This window comes from Talpa europaea (assembly GCF_964194135.1).
Source record: "Talpa europaea genome assembly, chromosome: 6".
Taxonomy (NCBI): Eukaryota; Metazoa; Chordata; class Mammalia; order Eulipotyphla; family Talpidae; genus Talpa; species Talpa europaea.
The window spans coordinates 43,713,260-43,726,561 of record NC_140072.1 but is presented as its reverse complement, the minus strand read 5'-3'; positions in this window follow the sequence as shown (position 1 = coordinate 43,726,561).

Here is a 13,302-nt window from a genome sequence, read left to right as displayed (position 1 = left end):
ATTTACATCTGGACCCAGGTGCATTCCTAAGTAGTTAGGCTATTAATTTTTCTTTTTGTTTTATGTGATTACTTTTTTGTTTTAACTACTCACTACCACTAAATTGCTATTAATTAGCACGGGTGAGTTTTACTTTTCACAATGTAATATTTTTATCATTAAAATTAATGCTAACAAGGCTAAGCATACAACAGAGAAATTATTAAGCTAACAGTTCTATTAATACACAGAGTTTAGTAACGTTTCATTTGAATTAGCCTAGTTATTAGATTTCGTATGTTCTTTTTTAATCAGCAACCAATGACCTTTTTAGACAGAGAAAGAGAAAAGATTTTAGAAAGAGAAAAGATTTTAGAGAGACAGTTGTATTAGAATAAAGTTTGTGGGCCTCGAGAAGGTGAGATAAGTTTCCATGCGGACAGCATTCCTGTAGTGGCTCCTGGGGGTCATTATCTTTCAACAGGCTTCCGTCTTATCTATGTCTTCAGGGAGTTTGCTGTTCTCCCCCTGCTTCAGGAAGTTTTGCTGTTCTCCCCCTGCCCGCTGGTTCCTTGCCCAGCTGACATAGGGACCTTGGCGAAAGCCATTAGCCCTAAAGGTCACAGCAGGGAGAGGTGCAGCAAATGTGACCTTTTGTTTGGCATAGGCATTCCGCACCTTCAGTAGGAAGAAGATGCCATCATATATGACTTTTGTTTAGGATTTCAAAACACTGGATATGCTTTGGGTGAAATAACTGGCCATTTGTGCCCTCAGTGACTCTTTGTTTTCCCTTTGTTAAATAAATCCCATTATTGTTGTTTTCTAAACTTGAGTGGTCTTGCAACTGTGCTCGTGGGTGAAGAACTCAAGGACCAGAAGCTGTTTCGGCACTCTCCTTGGCCAGCTTTAGGTTCCCATATTGCCCAGTATCAATATCTCATCTGAAATTGTTTTCAGGTTAATTAATCTTAACATCCTTGCCATTTGGGAGAGAATGTTGTTCTGGATTTTTCTCTTACCTATGGTAAATTTCATGGTCTTCATTTTTCAGTTTATGGTGTTTGTTTTAAAAACCACTTTTGAAATTACAAAAACACCCACAACACTCAGAAAATGCATTAGAAGCAAATCAAGTTTTCTCGGCATTGAAATATTGTATTCGTTCTAAATTATCTAAATATTTGAATACTAAAAATGGTCCAGACCCCTCAGGAGCTACTTCACTTTGTTCTCCACCATCTTCCACTGACACTGACTCACTGAATCTTCTGTGTCTGCTCATGAGACAAAAGGAACCCAAGTGGGCATCTGGTACAGGCCACAAGGGAGGTTTCTGTGCAAGGCTGAACCGCTGTGGGAGGATCATGGCTCCTTTGCATGCAGAGATATATACACTTCAACATCTTCAGCCTCCACCCAAGTCAAAACTGGGTATTGTCATCTAGTTCTCCCAGAGAATAGCTTGTGTAGAATGTTTTCCCAACCATATGATGGAGAAGATAGTTTAAGTAATAAAGATGTAGGAAATTGAGAAGATGGGAAAATGCCAATTTAGCAAAATTACCCAATATTATGCTATGAAAAACATATACAAACTGCTAAATTCCATTATGTTTTAAACTTCATTTGCAAAATAACTATCAGTTGTCTGGTTAGGAGGCTGACTACATGTCACTGACCAATGCAGGCCAGGCAGGGAGCAGCTGTCCCTTTCACCATAGGGGCTGTTCCCATTCCCAGGCTACCCATGCTCCCTGCTCCCTGGCCTCTTCCAGGCCAAGATGTGCACGTGACAGGACTTGACAGCTAATGTCTCTGGTGGGGCTGAGGCGCTCATGGTCCAGGAGCTACTTCCCTTTGTTCTCCACCATCTTCCACTGACACTGACTCACTGAATCTAGTGTGTCTTCTCATGAGACAAAAGGAACCCAAGTGGGCATCTGGTACAGGCCATGAGGGAAGTTTTTGTTCAAGGCTGAACTGCTTTGGGAGGGAGTGTGATGGGTACTTTGCATGTGGATATAGACTTCAACATCCTCAGCCTCCACCCTGCTGGTCTTCAGGGTGAAATCTGCCCCAGACCCGCTGCCACTGAACCTGTCTGGGACCCCAGAGGGCCTGTTGGAAACCTTATAGATGAGGAGCCTTGGCGAGTGGCCTGTCTTCTGCAGGTACCAATGCAAATAGGTGTTTCCATCACCACTTAGGAGGCCCTGACTTGCCCTGCAGGAGATGGAGGCCGACTCCCCAGGGACGACGGCCTGGGTTCGGGGTGTCTGAGTCAGCACAACATCCCCACTGGATCCTGAAGAATTGAGAGAGAAGTGCCAAGTCATTTTCATCAGTCATTTTCATTATTTGAAGTCTGTTATTAAGTTAAAATATCACTTTTTTTATGTTATTTTTTTGAGATTTATGTTTTTTTTTTAAAGATTTATTTACGCATACAAGAACAGGGGTACAGGTCAGAGGTGTGGAGCGGGAGCGGGAGGATTCACCAGAGACAGAGTGGGGAACTGAACAGGCAGACTGACTGAAATACATTGCTGAGGGGAGCAGCGGGTGAGTCAGGAGAGGTCTGCTGCACCATGTGGGTAGCTCCCTGGCTGGGGATCGAACTCGTCCTACAGAGGCTGGGGACAGCTTCATGGGTTGTGTCTTAACCCCTGCACCACCAAGGATGCCCTGAGATTTATGTTTATTTACCAAAATATGTAATCACAATACATAACCTTTGGAAATAGACCTCTAAACTTTGCCTTTTGTCTCTACATTCCCTGTTATGGCTTTCCAGAGTATAGGTGCTTATTCCTCTGAATTCTTCTACATATTCACAGAGCTAAGCATAACATTCTCTGAAGGACAAGACATGCACATCTAACACGGAGAGAGAATACACATGGAGGGCAGAGGGCCCCAGAGCTCAGCCTCCCCATCCTGTGCTCCATTGTCACCTTCCCTCTGCCTTACCTGGGGTCCAGAGCATCAGCAGCCCTAGCTGCTGAGCAGGGAACCTCATTTTGAGAGGGTGACCTGATGTGCCCAGTTAGGTTCTAACTGTAAGCTGACTTTTATCTCAGGCTTGCAAGGAAATGTCCTCTCTAGGGACCCACATGCAAAACCCCAGGTGGGGCCTTAGGGTGGAGAGAACCCAGGGGAGCCTGTTGGGTTTCATATAACCAAAGGGAGTAGCTGGTCTTCAGTTTGATGAAAATGAAAAGAACATTGGTATTGCCAGATAGGAGAAAGATCAGATTCTGAAATTTTTGAATTGCTTTATGGAAGACAGTGTGTGTGTCCCTATGTCTCTTACAAATAATATATGACTTCTATGAGTCTCTCTTCCTCTCTCTCTCTGTCTATGGACATTACATGAGAACCTAGGTCTCCCCTGCCTGCATGTGGGCGGTGATGGCTGTGAGTCTACAAACCCTTGGACTGTGCATCAGCAGGTGTGAGTCCTTTTCATCAGTTATGGCATTTACACCACTGTGGTGGGGATGTTGAGAACAGAAAAGATGGGAGACTATTTGTGGGAGTGATAATACCTAGCAACTACATATCACATTTCACTAAGTTTTGCTGTAAATATAAACCTACTCTTTAAAAAAAATGTTTATTTGGCCAACAGGCACAACCAATTATTATCACAGACATGCAAATCAAGACCACAATGTAGTACCAACTCACAACTATGAGAATGATCCATATCAAAAAACTAGAATCAACAAGAGCTGGTGAGGATGTGGAGAAAAGGGAACCTCCCTACACTGCTGGTGGGAATGCAAACTGGCCCAGCCCTTATGGAAAGCTGCATGGAGGTGTCTCAAAATATTAAACACACATCTGCCATTCAACCCAGCAATTCTACTCTTTGGCATTAATTAAAAAAATTAATTTTAAAGAAAATCGCACTCCCATGTTTATTGCAGCACTATTTATTACAGCCAATCTACAGACACAATCTAAATGCCCCTGAACGGATGAGTGAAGCAAGAAGATCCGGTATATATACACAGTGGAGTACTACTCAGTGATCAAAAAAGATAAACTCATGCCATTTGCAGAAACATGGATGGAGCTTGAAAGGATAACGCTAAGCAAATAAGTCAGAAGGAGAAAGATAAATACCAGTTGGAGTCGCTAATGTGTGAACATAATGAGTTACATTAATAGTCATATAAAGACAAGCTAAAAAACTAACCCCTTGATAACTCACAACAGAAGCAAGAAAGGGGATGGGGGGAGGTAAGAGCAGAAGGGGAGGGAGGAGGCACAATGGTGGAGCATGGGTGAGTTGGGTGTAGTTACACTATGTTGGTAATAACTGGTAGTGATACCCCAAAGTTACCTCAGCTAAAACCCTATACACACACGTGCACACACACACACACGCAGAGTGAGAAATGTTGTTTTTTTCTTTTTTACATCATTTTTCATTTTTATACAATGTATGCTTTTTCATTTTGCTTATAGTCCCCATAAAATCCCCACCCCCTCTTGTTTTGATCCTACTCTCTTCTCCTCTGCACCCCACCTCCTGTGTGTATCTGTGTCTTTGGTTTATAGTTGCTCATTAATTTTGATTTTTTACTTTATTAAATTAATCTTTTTCCTGATCCCTTATTTGGTTTTTCTAAATTCCTGCTATGAGTGAGACCATCTGGTATTTTTCTTTTTCTTTCTGGCTTGTTTCATTGAACATGATCCCTTCCAGCACCATCCATGTTTCTGCAAATGGCATGTTTATCTTTTTTTTTTAATATTTATTTATTTATTTATACAAGAACCAGGGTACAGGCCAGATTCATGGGAGGGTGAGAGGATTCACCAGAGGCTGAGTGGGGAACAGAACAGGCAGACTGACGAAATACACTGCTGAGGGGAGCAGCGGGTGCGACAGGAGAGATCTGCCAGGCGCAGAAGGAGCGGTCTGAGGCGCCATGTGGGACCCTTGCTGGCCAGCGGGGTCGAACCAGCACTGCAGAGGCTGTGGACAGCTTCACAGCGCTGCGCTCAACAGCCTGCGCCACCAGGGGAGGCCCATGTTTATCTTTTTTGATTGTTGAGTAATATCCCATTGGGTATATGTACCACATCTTCTTGATCCAGGGCATTGGGGTTGTTTCCATAGCTTAGCTAATGTAAATAGTGCTGCAGTAAACATAGGGGTGCAGCTGTCCTTATGATTTAATGTTTTTGTGTCCTTTGGGTAAATACCTAGGAGTGGAATTGCTGGATCCTATGGAAGCTCCATCTTTAGCAGATTGAGGAATCTCCACAAAGCTCCTCATAGTGGTTGGACCAGTTTGCACTCTCACCAGGAGTACAGGAGAGTTCCTTTTTCTCCACATCCTCACCAACATTTGTCTTTGCTAGTTTTTTTAATATGTGCCATTCTCACTGGTGTAAGATGGTATCTCTTGAGAATTATTAAAGTAAGTTCTTTTTTTTAAGATTGATTTATTTATTTTATACAAGAACTGGGGTACAGGTCAGAAGCGTGGGAGGGTGAGAATTCACCAGAGCCAGAGCGGGATGCAGAACAGGCAGATGGAACAAAGACACTGCTGAGGGGAGCAGCGAGTGAGGCAGGAGAGGTCTGCTGCGCCATGTGGGGTTCTCCCTGGCTGGCAGGGAATTGAACTGGCACTGCAGAGGCTGCGGACAGCTTCGCAGCATGACGCTCAACCACTGCCCCACCGGGGAGGCCCTAAAGTAAGTTCTTACCCAAATTATCTCAAGTGGCTCCTCTCCCACTGATGAACCTGACCGACATCATCACTAGACTGCTCAGGTGTAATAACTTCTGTCACAATTGAGTCAGCAGAGGCGTTATCATGTCTGTGTTGTTGGGAAGGGGGAGGAGGAAAAAGAAGCAGGTGTGAGGGAGTGCCCCTGCCCCTTCTACCAGAACCTTCCACTCCTCAAGTGTGAGGACATCTGAGATATACTCTCAGCAGAGGGAGCAGCTGGGTTTCCCAACCTCACACTTTCACTCCCTCAGGTGGTTTTTGTTCTGGCTTGTATCACTGTGGAAGGAGGAGCACGGTAATGATGCTGACAGTAGTAAGTGGCAGCATCTTCAGGCTCCAGGCTGCTGATGGTGAGAGTGAAATCTGTCCCAGACCCACTGCCACTGAAGCGGGATGGGACCCCGGGTTGCAAATTGGATGCACCATAGATGAGGAGCTTAGGAGCTTTCCCTGGTTTCTGCTGGTACCATTGTAAATAGTTGCTAATACTCTGACTGGCCCGGCAGGAGATGGTGACTCTGTCTCCTGGAGATGCAGACACGGAGGATGGAGACTGGGTCATCTGGACATCACACCTGGCCCCTGAGATGGAAAGAGAAAACACACACACACATTGTCATCCTGTCATCAGAGGACTTCCCTGAGGGCCAGGGGTCCTGCCCACGGGGGCTGCACAACTCCTGGTGTTTCCTTCCTCACCTGGGAGCCAGAGCAGCAGGAGGCTGAGGAGCTGAGCAGGAGCCCTCATGTCCATGCTGGGTCCTGCCTGGACTGACCCTCAAGAGCTGGGGCAGACTATGAATAGTGTGGAGGGAGGGGCTGTGCCCTGGGAACATGCAAATGAGCAGGGGTGGGGCAGTGTGCACAGCTGCATGGGCTGATCTCAGTGACAGCACTGTGGCAGGGACTCCCTGGTGACCAGGTCCCCCCAGGGCAGGGCAAATTTGCCTGCTGAGAAGGTATTTCTCACTGCAGATCTCAGGACATAGTCATTTATTGTCTTGTTAATGTAGAGATCTTTTGGACACCCCTTATTTGTAACATGCTGTACTTGATTCTCCATCTACTACAGTATATGACACTCAAAGAAATGTGTTCATGTGGGTATGTTACTAAGGTTAGTGAGGTTTCCTCTTCACTCTGGTTCACGGTTAATGATGATGTGAAAAACTATCATCACTGCCAACCTGATGCAGTGAAGCAGGAGGACAATGCAGAGTGTGGCTGTCAGGGGTTGCATGATCGCAGACACTGAGCATCCTCCCTGCTGACCTCATCTCAGCTGAGCTTTGTGTCCCCTCACATCTGAGGCCCTGTCCCACCATGTCCACCGTGGCCTCAAGGACAGGGTGTTCTCCCCCCACATCTGACAGTCTCCTCCCTCCCCAGTGCTGTGTCATCATATAGACCTGAGTCCACTTCCCAGTCTCCTTGGACTGTAGCTCACATCCTTCATCCTCTTCCCACGATGCTCCCTTCCAAACTAAGGTCCTCCCAGACCAACTCCTCAGTGATCTCCTTCAATCCAAGGGGTCCCTGCATCTGCATGTTCATCAGACACCAAATGTCTTCCAGGTCTTAGCAGACAGCAGTCCCCACTGCAGGGGCCAGGGTATTGGGGCAGGAAACCACACACTGGAAGGTGAAGGGGACACCCCTCAGGGTTTGGAGCTCATACAGTGTAGGATGATCATCTACACGGACTTGAAGGGCTGGACCCAGACTCTCCCCATAAAGAGAAGTGACCCTGGTGGCTGGTGCAGAGCATTGAGCTACAGTACATGACAAGGAAGCATTCTCATGTCTATGAAACCATCCAAACCCCCCCCAAAATAATCCATTTCATTTGCCATTAAAGAGCCTGACCTGGATGTGGAACCTGGATGAGAATAAGCCAACAATCCTGACTAGGCTCAGGACCACAGAGATCGATCTCTCCAAAGTCACGGGAGGACAAGATGCCCCACCTGTAGCTGCTGTGAGTTGCAGAGAGGACAGCAGGGAGGGAGATGGGTGGAGACAGAGCCAGCCTTGCACTGCGTGTGACCGGCCAAGGAGCCCCAGTCCCTGGGGTGCCTGCAAAGACAAAAACCGTGTCCTCAGCACAGAGGGACGCCAGTCTGTGTCCTGTGTCATCTGTGTGGCCAGATGTTGTGACACAAAAATGATCGTCCACTCCTTGAGTATCTTTGTTTCCAAGTGTGTGGAAACATCCATTCACAGCTGTACTCCTAGGCAGAGATGAGCTCTTCTATGTGTAAATAGCAAGTGTGAACAGAAAGAGTAAATAAGATCTGTGTACTTAAACAGTGAAAATCCCAAGTGGTAGGTTTAAGAAAACACTCGCTCCATCTCCCTGTGTGTCACTAGCACCCACCTTCCTCCCGCGTGTCCCTGTGGCCCCATCGTGCCAGCCTGTGTTCAGGGAGGCCCCAGCATGGAACCAGCAGTCCTGGTGCTGTGTGTCCTGCTGGTCCCGGTGTTCAGTCTCCCATTGCGGCAGGACTGTGAGTCCCGCCATGTGGACAGGCTTAAGCAGTGGCCTCCTCACAGGCCCTGCAGGTCAGGGTGATAGGAGAAAGGGGGGGAAGAACAGGGAGGGGCAGGTCGGTGACCCCGAGGGCATTGCAAGACCTTGGATTCTCAATCTGGGTGAAGTGGTATGTGGGAAGAGTTGAGCAGAGAAGCATGAGGCACATTTACAAAGATTCTCTAGGGCTGACTGGAGACTAGACTGGGGGTGGCCGGGGGAGAGGCAGGTGGCCTTGAGGAGGGTGGGGCCATGGTCCAGATGAGGGATGAGGGATGAGAGAAGTTTGTGCTGGACTGGCTGGGAAGGTGGAGAAAGGCTCAGATATATTTGAGGTGTGGGGTTATTTATTGGAGCCTGGCCCACTGTATTATAAGGAGCACATGTAGTTACTCCGGAGTTTTTGGTTTTGTTGAGAATTTGCCCTCACTAGGAGGGAGACGTCTCATTTCAATTGAGTAATCAGAAGCCCTTGGAATAAACCACACCAAGTGTGAGCGCCTTGTAAACAGAGGACTTTGGTGATGGTGAAATATCAGTGTGGGTTCATCCTTCTCCCCTGGGGGAGGTGTCAAATGGTGATAATGAGGCTGAGGTGTGTGGAGGGGGGTGCTGCGTATTTATGAGGAACCTCTGTGCTTGAACATTTAGCTAACTTTTCACTTTAAATAATAGTGCCTATTAAAAACAACTCTGGTTTGCACTACCTAGTGTGGCTTCTCCCCTGCTGAATGACTAAAGTCATAACTAAAGTCATAACCCAGGCTGCTCAGGTGTAATCACCTCTGTCACTATTAAGTCACCAAAGTCACTGTCCTGTCTGTGTTACTGGGCTGAGGAAGGGAAAGAGAGTTAGCGGGCCAAGAAGACTCCCTGCCCCTTCTAGCAGAACCTTCCAGTCCTACAAAGCTTGGCTGCCTCTGAGAGCGATTTTCAGAAAATGAGGGAACTGGGAGGACCAGCTGCCACCACCCAGCCTCTCTGGTCTGCTCCCCGGTTGGTTTTTGTTCAGGCCTGTGTCACTGTGAGAGGGAGGCTGTTACCCTGCTGACAGAAGTAAGTGGCAGCATCTTCAGGGTCCAGGCTGCGGATGGTGAGAGTGAAATCTGTCCCAGATCCACTGCCACTGAAGCGGGATGGGACCCCGGGCCGTAAACTGGTTGCGTGATTGATCAGGAGTTTAGGAGCCTTCCCTGGTTTCTGCTAATACCAGTGTAAATAATTGCTAATACTCTCACTGGCCCAGCAGGAGATGGTGACTGTGTCTCCCAGAGATGCAGGCACTGATGGTGGAGACTGGGTCATCTGGATGTCACACCTGGCCCCTGAGATGGAAACAGAAAATATACCCACACTGTCATCCTGTCATCAGAGGACTTCGCTGAGGGCCAGGGGTCCTGCCCACCTGGGGCTGCTCAACTCCTGGTGTTTCCTTCCTCACCTGGGAGCCAGAGCAGCAGGAGGGTGAGGAGCTGAACAGGGGCCTTCATGTCCATGGTGGGTCCTGCCTGGACTGACCCTCAAGGGCTGGGGCAAACTATGAATAGTGTGGAGGGAGGGGCTGTGCTCTGGAAACATGCAAATGAGCAGGGGTGGGGCAGTGGGCACAGCTGCAGGGGCTGATCTCAGTGACAGCACAGAGGCAGGGAATCCCTGTTGAGCAGGGCCACCCAGGCAGGGCAAATTTGCCTGCTGAGAAGGTATTTCTCACTGCAGATCTCAGGACATAGTCATTTATTGTCTTGTTAGTGAAGGATCTTTTGGTCACCCCTTATTTGTAACATGCTGTACTTGATTCTCCATCTACTACAGTATATGACACTCAAAGAAATGTGTTCATGTGGGTATGTTACCAAGGTTAGTGAGGTTTCCTCTTGACTCTGGTTCACTGATAATGATGATGTGAAAAACTATCACTGCCAACCTGATGCAGTGAAGCAGGAGGACAATGCAGAGTGTGGCTGTCAGGTGTTGTAAGAGCTCAGACACTGAGCATCCTCCCTGCTGACCTCATCTCAACTAAGATGAGGTCTCCTGTGTCCCCTCACATCTGAGACCCTGTCCCACCACAGTCACCTTAGCCTCAAGGTCAGGGTATTCTCTCCCCACATCTGACAGTCTCCTCCCTCCCCAGCCCTGTGTCATTATTTAAACCTGAGTCCATGTCCCAGTCTCCTTGGACTGTGGCTCACGTCCTTCATCCGCTTCTCCATGGTGCTCCATTCCAAGCTAAGGTCCTCCCAGACCAATTCCTCAGTGATCCCTTCAAGCCAAGGGATCCCCACATCTGCATGTTCATCAGACACCAAATGTCTTCCAAGTCCTAGCTGACAGCAGTCCCCAGTGTAAGGGGCAGGGCATTGGGTCCCAGCCGGGTAGGAGACCACACACTGGAAGGTGAAGGGGACACTCCTCAGGGTTTGGAGCTCATACAGTGTAGGATGATCATCTACACAGACTTGAAGGGCTGGACCCAGACTGGGTAGGAGGGTGTTCCCCACAAGGAGAGGTGTCCCTGGTGGCGGTGCAGAGCATTGAACTACAGTATATGACAAGGAAGCAGTCTGATGTCTATGAAATCGTCCAAACTACCCGCAAAAGAATCCATTTCTTTTGCCATTAAAGAGCATGACCTGGCAGTGGAACTTGGATGAGGACAAGCCAACAATCTTGACTCGTTTCAGGACCACGGGCTAGGTCTCTCCAAAGTCATGTGAAGACTGATGACCCACCTGCAATTGCTGTGAGATGCAGAGAGGACAGCAGTGAGGGACGTGGGTGGAGACAGAGCCAGCCCTACACTGTGTGTGACGAGCCAAGGAGCCCCAGTCCCTGGGGTGCCTGCAAAGACAAAAACTGTGTCCCCAGCACACAGGGACTCCTATCTGTGTCCCATGTTGTGTCATCTGTGTGGCCAGCTGTTGTGACATAGATAATGATCTTCCATCTCCTTGAGTGTCTTTGTTTCCAAGTGTGTGGAAACATCCATTCACAGCTGCACTCCTAGCAGAGATGAGGCTCTTCTATGTGTAAATAGCAAGTGTGAACTGAAAGATAAATAAGTTCTGTGTACTTAAACAGTGAAAATCCCAAGTGGTAATTTAAGAAAACACTTGCTCCATCGCCCTGTGTGTCACTAGCACCATCTTCCTCCCGCGTGTCCCTGTGGCCCCATCGCGCCAGCCTGTGTTCAGGGAGGCCCCAGCATGGAACCAGCAGTCCTGGTGCTGTGTGTCCTGCTGGTCCCGGTGTTCAGTCTCCCATTGCGGCAGGACTGTGAGTCCCACCATGTGGACAGGCTTAAGGAGTGCCCTCCTTACAGGCCCTGCAGGTCAGGGTGATAGGAGAAAGGGGGGGAAGAACAGGGAGGGGCAGTGAGCTGACCCTGGGGGCTTTGCAAGACCTTGGATTCTTACTCTTGGTGAAGTGGAATGTGGGAAGAGTTGAGCAGAGAAGCAATGAGACACATTTACAAAGATCCTCTGGGGCTGACGGGAGAATAGACTGGGGGTGCCATGGGAGAGGCTGGTGGCCGTGGTCCGGATGAGGGGCCGTGGTCTGGATGAGGGATGAGAGAGGTTTGTACCAGGACTGGCTGGGAAGGTGGAGAGAGGCTCAGATATATTTGAGGTGTGGGGTTATTTCTTGGAGCCTGGCCCACTGTATTATAAGGAGCACATGTAGTTACTCCTGAGCTTTTGTTTTTATTGAGAATTTTCCCTCACTAGGAGGGAGACGTCTCATTTCAACTGAGTAACCAGGAGCCCTTGGAATAAACCACACCAAGTGTGAGCGCCTTGTAAACAGAGGATTTTGGTTTTGGTGAAATATCAGTGTGGGTTCATCCTTCTCCCCTGGGGGAGGTGTTGAAGGGTAATAATGAAGCTGTGGTGTGTGTGGAGATGGAGCTGCAGATTTATGAGGAACCTCTGCGCCAGAACATTTAAATTTTCACTTTAAATAATAGTGCCTATTAAAAACAACTCTGGCTTGCGCTACCTAGTGTGGCTTCTCCCCTACTGTATGAACCCTGACTAAAGTCATAACCCAGGCTGCTCAGGTGTAATCACCTCTGTCACTATTAAGTCACTGAAGTCACTGTCCTGTCTGTGTTACTGGGCTGAGGAAGGGAAAGAGAGTAAGAGGGCCAAGGAGTCTCCCTGCCCCTTCTAGCAGAACCTTCCAGTCCTACAAAGCTTGGCTGCCTCTGAGAGTGATTTTCAGCAAATGAGGGAACTGGGAAGACCAGCTGCCATCACCCAGCCTCTCTGGTCTGTTCCCTGGGTGGTTTTTGTTCAGGCCTGTGTCACCGTGGGAGGGTAGTTATTACCCTGCTGACAGAAATAAGTGGCAGCATCTTCAGGCTCCAGGCTGCTGATGGTGAGAGTGAAATCTGTCCCAGATCCACTGCCACTGAAACGGGATGGGACCCCAGGTTGCAAATTGGATGCCCAATAGATGAGGAGCTTAGGAGCTTTCCCTGGTTTCTGCTGGTACCAGTGTAAATTATTGCTAATACTCTGACTGGCCCGGCAGGAGATGGTGACTCTGTCTCCCGGAGATGCAGACACGGAGGGTGGAGACTGGGTCATCTGTGTCTCACCCCTGGCCCCTGAGATGGAAACAGAGAATACACCCACACTGTCATCCTGTCATCAGAGGACTTCCCTGAGGGTCAGGGGTCCTGCCCACCTGGGGCTGCTCAACTCCTGGTGTTTCCTTCCTCACCTGGGAGCCAGAGCAGCAGGAGGCTGAAGAGCTGAGCGGGGGGCCCTCATGTCCAAGATGGGTCCTGCCTGGACTGACCCTCAGGGGCTGGGGCAGAATATGAATAGTGTGGAGGGAGGGGCTGTGCTCTGGGAACATGCAAATGAGCAGGGGCGGGGCAGTGGGCACAGCTGCAGGGGCTGATCTCAGTGACAGCACAGAGGCAGGGAATCCCTGGTCAGCGGGTGCCCCCAGGGCAGGTAAAATTTGCCGGCTGAGAAGGTATTTGTCACTGTGGATCACAGGACATAGTCATTTACTGTCTTG